The sequence below is a fragment of the Petaurus breviceps genome, unplaced genomic scaffold (assembly GCF_028583685.1).
Source record: "Petaurus breviceps papuanus isolate PSGF00001 unplaced genomic scaffold, PetGlider_PUasm1.0 90825, whole genome shotgun sequence".
NCBI classification, from domain to species: domain Eukaryota; kingdom Metazoa; phylum Chordata; class Mammalia; order Diprotodontia; family Petauridae; genus Petaurus; species Petaurus breviceps.
In genome coordinates, this window is record NW_027187353.1 from 373280 (window position 1) to 388239 (window position 14960).

A 14960-nucleotide genomic window follows, 5' to 3' on the forward strand; every position below is an offset into this window, starting at 1 on the left:
GGCTCCCATGGATGCCGTCTGTAGATGGTTCGCACGGTGTCTTCCGGGTAGACTGTAAGCTCCTCGAGGGCAGGCCCTGTCTTTGGATCTCTTTGTATCCCCAATGCTGGCACAATGCCTGATACACTGGAGGTGTGTAATCAACGCTTACTGACTATTAATAAAGGGTGGTGCCTACAGGTACAACCCACGCGTCTCCGGGCCTCTGGGCCGTGCGCGGGCCGGGCGGGACCGCCTTGTAGGCGCTCCCAGCCCCCGAGCCTCGGCTCCAGGGTCAGGAGGCCCCGGCTTTCCCGCCATCTGGCGGGCCCCGCCCCCGGTCCCGACGGCCCCCGCGGCCGCAGCGTCACGTGAGCGCGGCGGGCCGGGCTCCTCTGTCCCGGAGTGGAGCCGCAGCTCTATGGTCTCCTGAGGAGCCGCCCGCCGCGGAGCAGGCGAGACGCGAGGACGGGTGAGTGAGGGAGCCGGAGGGGGGCGGCGGCGTCCTCTCCTCCGGCCGTGAGGGAGAAAGGGGGCGACGGAACCAGAGAGGGAGAGAGGGAGGTCTCTGCGCCTGTCACCGCAGCCGTCTTCTCCGGCCTCGCTCAGGACCGAGGCTGCTCACCCGCCCCCTGCCCCGCCCCTCCGTGCCGCCTGGGGGCGCTCTCGCCGCCGCCGCCAACCCCTCCCTCCGGGCTAGGGGGGGGCTCGGAGGCGGAGCCACGCCCGCTGGGCGCCCGGCTGCTGGACCTCGCGCGGCGTTCCAGCTGTCTGCTAACCCGAGGAGGGGGGCGCTGAGACACCCCCCGCCCCACCCCCGCAGGGGGCGAGCCGCGGGTGGAGGCGGCCGGGAAAGCGGCGGGGGCGGGGCGCCGAGCCGGGAGCTGGGCCGCTGTCCACCCGACGGCTCCGGCGTTAGGGGGTTGCCGCTGGTGGGGTGACCCTGGAGGCTGGACGGGAACCAGCCCGGGGATGGGGTGGGGCGGCCCCGACCGGGGAAGTGACCTGAGTCTGGAGACTGAGGGGAGTCGTGGGGGGCCCTGGGAAGCCAGGCGAGGAGCCCCTGTGTGCTCCTGGTCCCTCCCTAAGCCGGGGACAAGTTCGGCCTGGACGGCCTGGGGGTCCTCCAGCTCCAGCTCTGCCGTCAAAGTCTGATCTTTCCTAGTCCTTTCACCAGAACCTCATCTCCCCCCTCGGACCTTTGCCGTGGCTGGCCCCCACGCCTGGCATCCTCTGTCTCACTGCAGACCTCCGGCTTCCCTGGCTTCCTTCAAGTCCCAGCTGAAATCCCACCCTCTACAAAAGGCTCCTTTAATACTGCCATGTGTATATGACCCTTTGAGGTTTGCAAAGCACTTCATGAATCTCTCCTTTGATCCTCCTAACCCAGGGAATTATTACTATCCCCATTTTACAGTTGAGGAAACTGAGGCAAGCAGAAGTTAAGTGACTTGCCCAGGGTCTGAGGTCATATTTGAACTCTTCTTCTTCAAATCCAGCTTGCTCTATCCCCTCTGCCGCCTACCTGCCTTCCCTCTGTGATTATCACCAATTTACCCTGTGCATTTCTGGTGTGTACATAGTTTAGTGCATATTGTTTCCCCTGTTAGATTGTAAACTGCTTGAGAGCAGGGACTCAGGATGTGTGTGTGTGTGTGTGTGCGCGCACTCGTGATAGCTATTCCTCCATGATCCTCTGAGAGCCTTCTTGGGTATCTATTCTCGTTATTATTCTCAGTCTCATAGATTCAGAACTGGAAAGTATCTTTGAAATCACCCAGTGCAAATATCTCATTTTACAAATGAGGAAACTGAGGCCCAAGAGGCTAAGTGACTTGTTCACTTTCACACAGGTAGTAGTTGGCAAAGCAGAGACTGTAATTAACCAGCGTCCTAATGCATTTTTCTTTCTGTTATATACATGCATTTCATTTCAGTGCGATAAGCATTCTGTCAGAGAGAAACAACTGATACACATATATAAACGTAAGAGATAATACAGATAATTTTAGGAGGATAGCACTAATAGCAAGAGGAATTAAGGAAAGGGCACTTATAAGAGGTGACCCTTGAAATGAGCTTTTATAGGAGCTAGGGACTCCCAGAGTCAGAGAAGCAGTGAGAATATGAGAGACATACGGTAGGGAACAAAGCATGTGCAAGTGGGAACTGGGACATTGTATACTGGAAACAAGGTGTTTGGTTATGACTGGAACTAGACTGAGGCATAAAGGGGAAGTAATGAGTAATTAACCTGAAAAGATAGTTTGAGCTAAGTTATGAAGGAGTTGAAATACTAGGGGAGTTTGTTCAAGCACCTCTTCTTTCTGCCATCAGTGGAAGGGATGGAGTTTTATTGCTGTAGAGAAAATGTTAGGACATGAGGCAGTAACATAGATTTAGACGGTTTTAGATTCCAGTTAGGTCTTTCATAAGAATAAATGATCAGTTAATAGCATGGCAGGATCATAAGACATACAACACAGGGTCAGACCGATTATCTGTGAACATCATGAAACATTTTTGGGGAGAGCAAAATAGTTGCTTGAATTGCCCTCAAAATGTTAAGAATAAATATTGTACCTTGGACGTTTTTAAATTCCCCTTAATCCATTTTAGATCTGTTGTATGTAAACTTAGTTCAACCCTTTGTTGCAGCTATATTTCAATTTGTATAAATCCTGGATGTAATGAATTAGTTGAGAAAATACTATATATCATCAAAAGTTGTACACTTAGCCACATTTTTCAAGCTTTAAAGTGATTCTCTAGTCTGGTATTTTCCTTAGCCCTTGATGTTTATTTTAAAAACTTTGTTCTCTGTACAGGCTTTGTTAGAGGCAGCTTAGTGAGGTTGAAGTTCAGGAATCCCAAGACAGAGACCTGGGCTCCAGCTCTGCTACTAGCTCCCTTTACCCTTCCGGTGTTCTGGTGCTATCTGTAAAATAGGGTGTTGGACTAGAAAATCTCTAAGATCCTTTGACTTTTAGAAGAAAATATGAATAACTGAAGAGGTTCTTGATTTTAGCCTATGCAAACTAGAAATCCCTTCTATTTCCTCCATAGTTGGACTTGTGTGTCTACAATTCTTTTTAATCACAATCTGTTGGCGCACTGTGCCAGAACTTTGTATGGTATTTCAAGTGTGGGCACACTCTCATTTTGTGTCAAAGTGAGATAGTATTTTCTAGTTTGCTTCCCTCTGTGCTAGTGATGTCAAGCCATTTGACTTTTTTATTTGCATTGTCAAATTCCAGCTCAATAATAGAATTTAGACAAATCTCTGAAATGATTCATAAGATTTAACCTGTTGCTGGTTAGTTCTTAGTACAAGAATAGTGATGCCAGGGCTACAAGTTCATTGTCTTTATGGGCCACTTTTTTGTGTTTTGTTTGATAGTTTGGGTTGATGTCAGGCTCCCCCCATTCCAGTCTATCCTCCACACAGATACTAAAGTGATTTTTCCAAAGGTCTGATCATATCTCTCTGCTACAGAAACTGGAATGGTGCCATGTTGCTTTTAGGATCATACAAACTCCTCTGACTGCTAAAGACCCCTTATAAGCTGACCCAGCCTGTTTGTCCAGCCTTGTTATACATGACTTTCTGTACTGTATTCCTGGGTCCAGTCAGACTGGCCTGGTATTCCCTGCATGTGGTATTCTAATCACCCAACTCTTTGCCTTGATACTGACTGCCCCCAAACCTGGGATTCACTCCTTGCTCATCTCTGCCTCTTAACATCAGCTCTGTGTAGTTCAAGACTCAGCTGAAAGGTGTCCTTTGAGAGGCTTTTTCTCACCCCAGAAGTTACTACTGCCTTTCTGTCCAAAGACCTTGTTTATGCCTGAAGGTATAATTTTGTCTCATTACTAATACTAATAGCTAGAATTTGTTTAGCACTTTAAAATGTAGAGCATTTTACATACATTTTCTCATTTAGTCCTCACAACATCCTGTGAAGTAGGTGCTTTTATTGTCCCCATCTTGCAAAAAGATCTTGGGAAACAGGCTGAAAGGTGAAGTGTCTTGACCAGTCACCCAACTAGTAAGTGTCTGAGGCAGGACCCAAATATGGGTCTTCCTATCTCCAAGTTCAGCACTTTGTCCACTGAGCCACCAAGCTGCCAATAGGATGGAAACTTTGGAGGGCAGGGGCTCTTTCATTTTTGTCTTTGTATCTCAAGGGCCCTAGCTTTGTCCCTGACGCATAGTAGGTACTTCATAAATATTGTTGGTTGATGTTGATTGAGTTGTGACTGTAAAAATGTCTGCTGTGAAATATAACTTGTGAAAGCCTATCAGCTCTTTTTTGATTCTTTGTCATAGATCACTTCAATCTGTGTGTAGATTATTATCATCATAACTTTTGTGTAATTGGGAAAGTAGACATACAATCAAGATTTATTAATGTTTTTGACTCTTTTTTGCCAATAAGATCTGAGATTTTTTCCCTATGCCTTTGCTATGTTTATCCTTTTTCATATGCCTTGAGAATCAATCCCTCAATGCCCAGAGCTGCCCTCTGGTTCTCATCCAGACCTTCTTACTTTCTTGATGTAAACTTGGTTTAATCCACCTGCTCTGTTTTCTGCAGTGTCATTTCCATGTTGTGAAAAAAACACATCTGGGACCATTAACATTATTATTTTTAAAAAAAATTATTTTTAGTTTTCAGCATTCACTTTCAATAGTTTTACATTTTCTCCTCCTCGCTCTACTTCCCCCTCCCCAAGACAGCATGCAGTCCAATATAGGCTCCACATATATATTCCCACTAAACGGTTTTTCACGTTAGTCATGTTGTACAGAAGAATCAGAACAAATGAGAAGAACCATGAGAAAGAAAAACAAAACAAACTAAACAGAAAAAAAGAAAATGGTCTGCTTCACTTTACATTCAGATTCCATAGTTCTTTCTTTGGATGTGGGTGGCATTTTCCATCATGAGTCCTTTGCAATTGTTTTAGGATCTTGCATTGCTGAGAAGGGCTAAGTCTATCGAAGTCAGTCATCATGTACTGTGGTTATTACTGTGTACAATGTTCTGGTTATGCTCACTTCACTCAGCATCAGTTCTTTCCAGGTTTTTCTGAAGTATGCCTGTTCATTTCTTATAGCACAATAGCATTCCATTACATTTATATACCACAACTTGTTCAGCCATTCCCCAATTGATGGATATCCCCTCAATTTCCAATTGTTGATCACCACAAAAAAGAGCTGCTATAAATATTTTTGTACATGTGGATCCTTTTCCCATTTGTATGATCTCTTTGGGATACAGCCTAGAGGTGATATTGCTAGGTCAAGGGTATGCACAGATTTATAGCCCTTTGGGTGTAGTTCCAAATTGCTCTCTAGAATGGTTGGATCAGTTCACAATTCTACCAACAATGAATTAGTGTTCCAACTTTCTCACATCTCCAACATTTATCATTTTCCTGTTTTGTCATGTTAGCCAGTCTGATAGGTGTGATATTGTTCCTCAGATTTGTTTTGATTTGCACCTCTCTAATCAATAGTGATTTAGAGCATTTTTTTATATGACTATAGATAGCTTTTATTTCTTCCTCTGAAAACTGCCTGTTCATATCCTTTGACCATTTTTCAATTGGGGAATGACTTGTATTTCTGTGAATTTGACTCAGTTCTCTATATATTTTAGAAATGAGGCCCTTATCAGAGACACTAGTTGCAAAAATTCTTTCCCAGTTTTCTGCTTCCCTCCTGTTCTTGGTTGCATTGGTTTTGTTTGTGCAAAACCTTTTCAATTTAATGTAATCAAAATGATCCATTTTGCATTTCATAATGTTCTCGGTGTCTTGTTTGGTCATAAATTCCTCCATTCTCCATAAATCTGACAGATAAACTATTCCTTGTTCCCCTAATTTGTTTATAGTATCAACCTTTATATCTAAATCATGTACTGATTTGGACTTTATTTTGGTATATGGTGTCAGATATTGGTCTATGCCCAGTTTCTGCCATACTTTTTTTTCTGTTTTCCCAGCAGTTTTTATCAGATAGTGAGTTCTTATCCCAGAAATTGGGGTCTTTGGGTTTATCAAAGAGTAGGTTGCTATATTTTTTGACTACTATGTCTTGTGTATCTAACTTGTTTCACTGATCTACCTTGCTATATCTTAGCCAGTACTAAGTAGTTTTGATGATTGCTGCTTTATAATACAATTTAAGATGTAATAATATGGCTAGGCCACCTTCCCTAGCATTTCTTTTCATTAATTTCCTTATTATTATATTTATACATATGTATATTTTTTTTAGTCAGCAAAAGTCTACTTTTTTCCCTCTTCCATCCTCTAACCCCCTAATTGAGAACAGTTGTGTGACCGAGGACAGGTTGCTTAGTCCTTGTCTGCCTTAGTTTCCTCAACTGCAAAATGGGGATAATAATAGCACTCATCTTCCAGAGTTTGAGGATCAAATGAGATGTCTGTGAAACGATTATTTAGCACGGTGCCTGGCACTCAATAGTGTTGTGCCCAGAAAACTCGAGCAAGACACAAGTAACAATTTAGAATCTGACCCTTTATTATATGCCATGTTGGCTGATCAGGCCCCATGGCAGGCTGACAAGGTACCACCCCACCATCCCAAGTCGTATAGCTGAGATCTCAGGTAAAGCCTCAGCTTTTAAAGGGACTCCAGGTGGCCAACGGTTAGGTATTACATAAGCAGAAACTTGCAGAGGCCAAAAACAGTGATTGGTCTGTACACACCTCGAAATTCCCACCAGCCAGTGCCGTCTCCCTGACCTTTTAGCCCGCCCACCTTGGGGGAGGGTGGAGCTGACCTGGCAGTCTGTTCACTTACCTGAGGGAGAGCTGAGGTTGGGCCATGGGAAAGCCAGGCACAACAATAGGTGCTTAATAAATGCTTATTTCCTTCCCATCCATCTTTGGGTCATGTGCCTAGGTGGTATCACTATGTCAAAGGTTATGCATAGTTTACTGACTTGTAAGTTATAATTCCAAATTGCTTTCCAGTATGGTTGGCCCTCTTCACACCTCTACTGATGGTGTGTTAGTGTCTCTCCTCCCACAACCCCTCCAACAATTGTCTTTTTCCCCTTTTTGTCATCTTTGCCAATTTGATAAGTAAAACGTAAAAATCTCAGAGGTGTTTGACTTCTTTTTATTAATGATTTGGAGCAGTTTTTCCTATGATTAATGATAGCCTACATTTCTTCAATTGGAAACTTCCTCTTCCTATCCTATGTATCGTTTGGGGAACTAATCAAGTTCTTCATAGGATCTCTCTTCCTCCTCATCTGCTGCAAGCAGTGTTGGTGCTTAAACTTCATTTGCTTCAAACAGTTATCTCTTTTGCAAATAATTATCTTGGGCACTGAAATAAGAGATGACCAAATATTCCACAAAATGATGTTTCTTATTGCCCTTGAGGAATACATGATAAAACCAATTCTAATAATGTCTTCACCTCCTCATGGACAATCCTTCCCATTAGCCAAAACTTTTTTATCTTCTGGTTTAATTTAACATAAAGGAATAATTAACTCATATGAATATAAATACCGGTTTGATTCTCTTTCTCCAATAGTCAATCAGTAAATAAATATTGTTGTTCAGTTGTTTTTCAATCATGTCCAACTCTTTGTGACCCCATTTGGAATTTTCTTGGCAAAGATCCTGGAGTGGTTTGCCATTTCCTTCACTAGCTCATTTTATAGATAAGAAAATTGAGGCAAACAGTGACTTGGCCAGGGTCACACAACTAGGAGGTATCTGAGGCCAGATTTGAACTCAGGAAGATGAGTCTTCCTGACTCCAGGCCCAGCACTCTATCCATTGCACCCCCTAGCTGCCCTAATAAATATTAGGTTCCTGCTATATGCCAGGCACTGTGCTAAGCCTGATGATACCAAAATAATCGAAAGAAAGGATATAAACAAATGTGTATAGACAAGCTATATACAAGATAAATAGCTTGTTTATAGCTTGTAAATCAATGGAGGGGAAGGTGCTAGAATTGAGAGGGAAAGGCACTGTCTAGAAGATAGGAATTTAATTTGTACTTAAAGGAAGCCTGGAGGCTTAGATGAGGAATAAGAATATGGGGGGGGGGGGGGGACAATGGCAGCCTGAGAAAATGCCTGGAACTGAGAGATGGATCTTCTTCATGGAATAGCAAGGAGGCAAGAAAACCTGGGAAGGGGGTAAGTTTGAGGGTAAAGATATTAGTTTACTTTTGGTATAGTATTTTTATTTTCAATCTATTGCCTCATTTTGGTTATGTGATTGACCCTTGTCGGGTTTTGGTCATAAGTAACTATTTAATACCAAGTCATTCAGTTTGAGGCTTTCTATTCATTTTTGTGTTCAGTTCAGTCAATTTACAGTAATTAGTCAAAATGTGTGTGTTTGGGCTTACTTGATGGACTGCCCATAAAGCAGCATGTCAGTACCAGATAGTTTGCATTTTTCTTCAACTCTTTTTTTTTTTGGAGGGCAATTGGGGTTAAGTGACTTGCCCAAGGTTCCATGGCTAGTTTTTTGTATGTGTCTTCGGCAACTCTTTACTATAGATGGTTAGGCAAATCTATTTTTGATATATATTTCATTGAGAGTTGTTTCTGGTGTTCACAGACTTGATACAAATATTACAGTATCTATAAATAGTAACATTTTAAAAACTTCAATCAATAGGAAATCCCCCCTTTTTTTAAACTGCACAGAACATTTCCATGACACTAATGGAATGCCTCGTGTGAATTGTCATATTTTGTAACTTACTTCATCCAAGATATTGATTGATCTGTGAGTATGTAACCAATCAGTGTAACAGATCAGTGAATAGAGTTATTTCTATGCTTATAGCTGTCATATTGCTATCTAATTTTTAACATGCATGGGATACAGCTTATTTGAGGAGAGCCTTAAAGTTGGCTCTTTGTTCCATTAATTCAAATGCTTTCTTAAAAAAAATCAATACAAAAAAGTTTGTTATTATATTCTGCTTTACAGTCAACATAGTAGGTTTTAGAAGATCTACAAGTCTGTTTTCTTCTTGTGTTTTCATCAAGCATACATAGACTACTCTCAAGGATTTTATTAGGACTAAGATAATATATATCACTTGGGTTATGAGTTGTGGATGTTTTTTTGGTCAGCTTTTTTTTTTAATAGCTTAGCTTGTGGCATTTTCCTTTTGAGAACCCATGATTACCTCCATGATATCATTATAATATGATTAGAACTTAATTAGAAAAGGCAATTATGAAATATTTCAATTGCTTACATATTTCATTCAAAGTCATTGTTACTTTGAAAATTATACTGCGGATCCATGGAATACCAAAGTTGATAGTTCTGTGTTTAAGAACAGTTTGCCAATAGTATATTCTGGTGTTTTTGTTTCTTAGCAATGCATAGCGTTTTGTTTTTTTGACAGATCATCTGAATTATTGGCTTTCCATATTATTACTTTAGAATTCTGAGGTTTGAGCTGCACCTCCAGGACACTTGTTGAACTCAGCTCCTGGCTCTTCTTCCACTGGTCTGCTTTTGCAGAAGTGATCCATAGGGGAAATGTTAAAGGGAGATGTACATTAATTTCTTCAGGAACTGGATCAGGCAAGTTATCAGTGTCCTAGATGTCTTAGGAGTGAGCGCCAATACTTAGGTATTATTTAGCTGAGAATCTGAATGAGTGCTTAGTTCTTTTGATAATTATCTGTTTAAAAAATATGTTGCTATAATGATCACTAAAGTTTTGAGGACTGTATTAAAAACATATCAGTATAACTGTCACTATTCACTAAAATTAAATGGTATTAAAGTGAGTGTTAAATTTAGAATAGTAGTTAATAGTAATGTCTGGTTTTAATAGTCCTTTTTTATAGGTTGTCTCAATCATTAATTATATTTTAAAATAAAAATTTAACTTCATAATAGCTTATTTGTTTCACTGCAAAAAGAATTTGAGAAGTCTTCACCAAAAAACAATTGAACTTAAATGCAAGACCTACAGTCAATTAGTCACTACTAATTAGTATCTACTTTATGTCTGGCTTTGTGCTAGAAGTTTGGGATACAAAGAAAATAAATGAAACAATTCCTGCCCTTAAGGAGCTGATACTGATCTGCAAACTTCCCATTATAATCTAGGGGTTTAAAATAACTATATAATGTAATGATTGATATTAAATAGACTGAGCTGTCATTTTCTTTAACTGTTTATTTGAGCAAGGGAGGGGTATAGTTTAAATTCTGCCCTGGGAAAATAAAATCTAAACCAGTTATTAGATAGATATCCAACTCACTGGAGAATGTCTAACCAAACTGTATTTATATCAATGGGAAATATAACAGGAGTTCTCAGCGTTGGACCCAAAGTATTTAACATCTATTAGATGGAGCAGGGGCAACTAGGTGGTATAGTGGATAGAATGCCAGACAGGAGTCAGGAAGACTCATCTTCCTGAGTTCAAATATGACCTCAGATACTTACTAGCTGTGTGACCCTGGCAAGTCACTGAATACTGCCTCAGTTTTCTCATCTGTAAAATGAGCTGCAGAAGGAAATGGCAAACTACTTCAGTATCCTTGCCAAGAAAGTCCCAAATGGGATCACAGCAGTAGATAGAACTGAAAACAACTAAAGAATACTTAAGAGTATCCCTAAAATTTACAGACAAACTCATGTGGAAGATTGGGGTGTTTGGCACTGTAGAAAATGGAATTAGAATTCAAGGTAACTTTTATAACTTGGAGGAAGTTTTTAGAATTTTATGAGTAAAGACAAGTTTAGGGTATTATAAGGATAAGCAAAACCACTGAATAATTCTATACATAAAGGACTGACTTACTTGCAAATGGAATAAAATGGCTTTGGCAGAATCATGATGATATAGGTTAAAAGACACAAAAGTGTGGCATGTAGGTACTGTGGGAACTGGTTGTCTTTAAGGATTGATTATCAAACCAGAAATTTTCATTTCTGCTTAACTGGTATTCTGCTTATATCAGCTTAGAAGTTATTATTGGTTGAGGTTGCCCTTTTACCCTAGAGGGATGGTTTTGCTGCTTTCCCATACCCTGAAGGTAGAATTTTTTCCCATATGGGAATGGATATACTTTGAAGCTATTGAGCAATTTCTTATATTGGCATCCCTAAATATCATACTTAGAGAGAGTAGGTGTATCTCACTTCTAAGTTTTGCATTTCTCCTTTCTGTGGTTGAGTCACTTCCTCCTATATATTGCAGGAAAAAAAGGATAAGCTTATATTAATAAAGCTTCTCAAAGATGAAAAATTTCGCACTATTTCCACAGATTTTTAATTAAGCTGTTTATGCAGTGATAGTTACAATTCATTGAAGTTACTAAGTTGAGAATTTTTCCAAATCTCATTGCTACTTAGCTTTCTGAAACAGCAGTGCTGTGAAACTGCCTTTCTTTTACTGAGGAAAAAAAATATCAGTTTTGATGTTGGAGAAATGAAATGTTGCTAAGTAAGGGAATATTTAGCCATGCTTACTCAGAAGGAAAGAGCTTGATCGATCCTCCCCCCTTTTCCCCCATTTAAATTGGCTGAGTAGGGCTCGCCATTTGTATATATGTAACTAGCTAATCTTAGGTTCATTAGGTGGGTTGTACTGAGACTTAGAAAAGTGAAGCCTTAGTGTAACCTTAAGATTTTTTGCAAAGCAAACTAATAGTGTTTTTCATTTTAATCCAAAGTGATTTTGGATGCTCAACATGTAAAATGAGAGCTTCTTGTCTTCGTTTTTGGCTACATGATTATTTTTTCCTTTGTTAAAAATACTTATATGTTTTTCTTTACTTTAAATTTTTTTTTCATAAGATGACAAATTTAAAGTTAGTTGATGTGTCAGAGATGACATAGCTTAAATTCTCTTATTTTGCAAATGACAAAAAATGAATGCCCAAAGAGAAGATGTGACAGCTAATAAAGAGTCAGTTAGGCCATGTGGGCCCAGGTCTTTAGACTTCTCTGCCAGTTTTCTTTCTAGTAGTGCAGTACTTTCTGGACTTTGAGAGACTTTCAGGAAAACATTTTTTTAAATTAAAAAAATACACAACTTCTAGTTGGCAATATGAAACTTTTTGTCTGTTTTTAAACATTAGTGTGTGGGAAGGACATTCTGAGGATAAGTAAATTTGTAGTTTTGCTTGTATTCTTATTCTGAAGGACAAGTGAATTAGTCTGAATACTGAACATATGTATATATTGTCATTGACACCTTGTAGACTGCAAAGACATTTATATGTTGTGATGTCCTGGATTTCCAGGTTTAGAGCTGAAGATCTTCAGGGGCGGCTAGGTGGTGCAGTTAATGGAGCACTGGTTCTGGAGTCAGGAGGACCTGAGTTCAAATCCGGCCTCAGAAACATAACACTAGCCATGTGACCTTGGGCAAGTCACTTAACCCCAATTGCCCTGCCCTTGCCCCCCCCAAAACAAAAAAAAAACCCAAAATTCAGTAGCCACTTGTTTCCTCCCAAAAGGTTGTTAAGAATTTATTTATTGTTATATAGAAAATATAACCAGGTATGGTAGTATACACCTGTGACCCTTGTTCCTAGAGAACAGGAAACTGGTGGATCTCTTTGAGTTTGCTTGTTTTGTAGCAGCAGTGGACAAAGCTGATTAAGTGTCCATACTGAGTCTGGAACCAGTATGATGAGCCCCTAAGAGTGGAGAACCATCAGGCTTCCAGTGGAGGGGAAGTGGGCCTGGATCAGAAACAGAGCAGGTCAAAGCTCCTATTTAAGATCAGAAGTGGTTTTCTACTTGTCAATATCTGCTGCAGCTTCCAGCCTAGAAGTGATAGGGAAAGCTAGTCTAAAAAAAGAAAAGAAAAATAAATGTTGTAGAAACTTAGTATCACAGTTACATTTTTCTGAAGGAGAAAACTGGTATAGCAAGATAATGATGTTAGATGATGCCACTATGTTTCACAACCATTATCAGTCTCTGATACATTTTATGAAACTTTTCAAGATATTCCCTAGAAAATTTGACACTTATTTTGCATCTACTACAAATACATGTGGTTATCCTCTCTTTTCTCTCTGTGGGATAAAAGTGTCATAAGGAATTTGCTTAAATAAAAATAAAGTCATTTTGCTGCAGGTCTATATACTGAGAAAAGCTGTTTCAGCCGAGGTACTACTAAGGGGGACAAAACCCACAAAAAGTTAAAACTTGAAGCCTTTCATTTTAAAAATGTCAAAACTGACTAACTTGATTAAATGTTTTATGAAAATGTTAAGAAGATCATTCAGCAGCAAGATGTGAATTTATATGGAAAAATTTGCTTATCCAGGAGGATCTGACCTTGCTGCCAATTTAGAGCCTTTTCAGAAAGGTCCAGTAAAGGAGGTTGAAGGATAATTTTCTTCTTGGTTGCCTACAGAGGTTTTCAGGTCCTGCACTAATGATACATATTCAGAGTAAGGGGAGGGATGGAGAAACAACCCTGTAGTAGAGTAAATTAATATTTTTATAAAATGTTTAAATCATTCATTTAAGTTGTTAGAGGTCATTTGGTTAGACAGAGGCTCTGTGCTGAATCCCTTGTATCCACATTATTCAGAGCCCTTCTTTGATGTATTCCATGGTCTCTGGCTTGAAACACAGTAAGACCCAATCTGTTAGATCATGCTCTCACATCAGGGAAATACATACCTGCCAGGAGCTCCTTGGTCACCTCTTCAAAAGATCAATCACCAGTGTTATGTAGAACAGAGGGCAACAGATAGGCTCTAAATCCTCATACTTCTAAGCTTTCTTATTTTTACTTGTCTGTTTATATTTCTTAACCCCAGCACTGTAATTTTGACAAAGGACTGGCTGATTATAGCACTGATTTTACCTAAATATTTTTTTAGTTGATCCCTAGTATGTGGCTTATTTGTCTGTACTGATTGCTAGCAAAGTCAGCAGCTTAACCATTGTCATTTTGTAAGTAAAGAAATGAAGCTATAAAGGAATTCTAAAAATACTGGAATATCTAGCAACTTTCCCTTCCTTTCCCATGAAGTTCACAGCTGGTTCTAATCTAGTTGCTTCTCTCTTTCTCACTTAGACTGTTTCTTATTAATTAAATTTGAATTGTTCTTACCTGCCCCAATCCACTCCCTTTCTGATTCTTCCTACATAGCATAGCTAGTATAGTTTTAAGACACCCCCCCGCCCCCCGTCATGTCGCTTCCCATTACTTAGCAAATAAAGAATAATTTTTTTCTCCTTAAGTTCAGGGCCTTTCGATCTGCTTTAGTTGTCTTAGCTTTATACTGCTTTGTCCCTGATGTACTAGTCATTTTAGCCAAAGTGGACTGCTTCCTGTACCCCTTACTCTTCTGCCCTCTTTGTTTTTTGTACTTTGGTCCACTTCCCATCCTTACCACCACCATACCCAACCCATCTCAGTCTTTCCCCAGCAGATGTTTCCCTTCAGGAGTTTCCTCATCCTAGAACTCTTACCATTACTCCTTCATTCCAAGTCTGTAGAACACTGTTGTACTTGAAATATGTTTATAGTACACAAAAATATTGGTCTGGAGCTTACAAGGTTGGAGAAGAGTCTGTCTGGAGATATAGAACATTACTAGAGTAAAAGAGAAGTCAGGGAAATTAAGTGACTTGTAATGAATATTATTAGTATTCTTCATTAAAAGTTGCAGAGAAAATGCAGATTTGCTAAGCTAGAAGAAAGTCCTTGCCAGTCCCCTGCACCAATGAAATCATAGTGAGTGCCAAAAAAGTTATTATATCAGAAGGAAAAATATTACTAAAATGTTTTCATGGAACCACTATTGGTCTCAGAACACCAGAGTTCTGTGAAACAGTTTGAAAAAGTATTTGATGTATTAATTACAGAGAAGTTGCTTCTGGCAAAAGTGTACTTTTTAAATCCTCTAATAAGTGACGCTGGTCAAGTAAGAAAGGTAGGTTATAAAAGAGCAAA

The 14960-nt window shown here is 40.0% G+C and overlaps 1 protein-coding gene across 2 annotated transcripts in view; it reads left to right on the plus strand.

Moving 5' to 3' along the window:
- Nucleotides 1-314: 314 nt before the first annotated feature.
- MICU1 (mitochondrial calcium uptake 1) overlaps nucleotides 315-14960 on the plus strand; it is a 271908-nt gene continuing 257262 nt past the window's right edge. For both annotated transcript variants that reach the window (XM_069071075.1, XM_069071076.1), the window contains exon 1: nucleotides 315-451. The gene's annotated coding sequence lies outside the window, so the exon portion shown is untranslated. The remainder of the gene's footprint in view (nucleotides 452-14960) is intronic.